Below are 1,081 nucleotides of genomic sequence, written 5' to 3'. Positions count from 1 at the left end.
AAATCATTTTTTGAAAGAGATTGCTGTCAGAATGCACATCCGTATCCCAAACAGAATCTCTAGAAAAATATGATCATTTGTGAAAAAGGCAAACGAGTGTCTGCTACAATATGATTGCTACATATCTGCATTTGTTGTTTTTTAAGGAGTAAGAGTGCAGGGGGTTTAAACCTGCAATCCAGTGTAGTGAAGTATTTCACAACACTACCTCTAGCACCTCTGGAAATAAATCCTCATAATGATTATTGCCCTGGGCATGTACCAAAAAATCAGTGAGCATATATATATATCACTGTGTTGAAGCTAGAGACACAGAATAACTGCAAACACAGTGTTCCTGCACTTCAAACTGTTCCTTGAAGGGCTCTCAAACCCCGAATTTCAGATGCCTAGCTGTATCGCTGATGTGTTGCACCTCAGAATCACTTTTAAACCTTACCTCTGGTATCTTTAATCCCTATTGCTCAACGCATGGTAAAAGTATTGCATACATGTGTCTGAAAATGAGCAATGGGCCCCTGAGAGACTCATTTGCCTGTTTCACAAATGATCGTATTTTACTAGAGATTCTGTTTGGGATTCAGATGTGCATTCGGACAGCAATCCCTTTCAAGAAATGATACGTTCTGGATGAGGTCAAAGGTGCTGGAACACTGTATTTCGGATGCGAATGTGTGTCTCCTGCTTCAACGCAGTGGCATATATAGATGTGCTCCTGTAATGTCTTGGTACATGCCCAGGGCAGTAAGCAGTCTGAGGATATATTTCCAGACGGCATAGAGCAGTGAAGCAGTGAAGTAGTGCAACACACTGGATCATTATATTATTAGAATCTATTTGTTTAACATGCACGGGTCTGTCTCAATGGATGCAGTGCTCCTGAAAGGGCTCTCAAACCCTGCATTTCAGATGATTAGCTGTATCCCTCACATGTGGCACCTCAGAATGACTTCTACTTTATTCTGCTTAAATTATTACATTATACATAATTTGAGTTCATTTTTAAAAGTAAAAGGTAATGAAAGGAATGAAAGATATGTAGCAATCACATTGTAACAGGGGTGACAGTGACTTTTTGCTT

Source organism: Atractosteus spatula (assembly GCF_055471065.1).
Source record: "Atractosteus spatula isolate fAtrSpa1 chromosome 17 unlocalized genomic scaffold, fAtrSpa1.hap1 SUPER_17_unloc_3, whole genome shotgun sequence".
Classification (NCBI taxonomy): Eukaryota; Metazoa; Chordata; class Actinopteri; order Semionotiformes; family Lepisosteidae; genus Atractosteus; species Atractosteus spatula.
The sequence above is the reverse complement of the archived record's forward strand: the minus strand, read 5'-3'. Positions refer to the sequence as shown.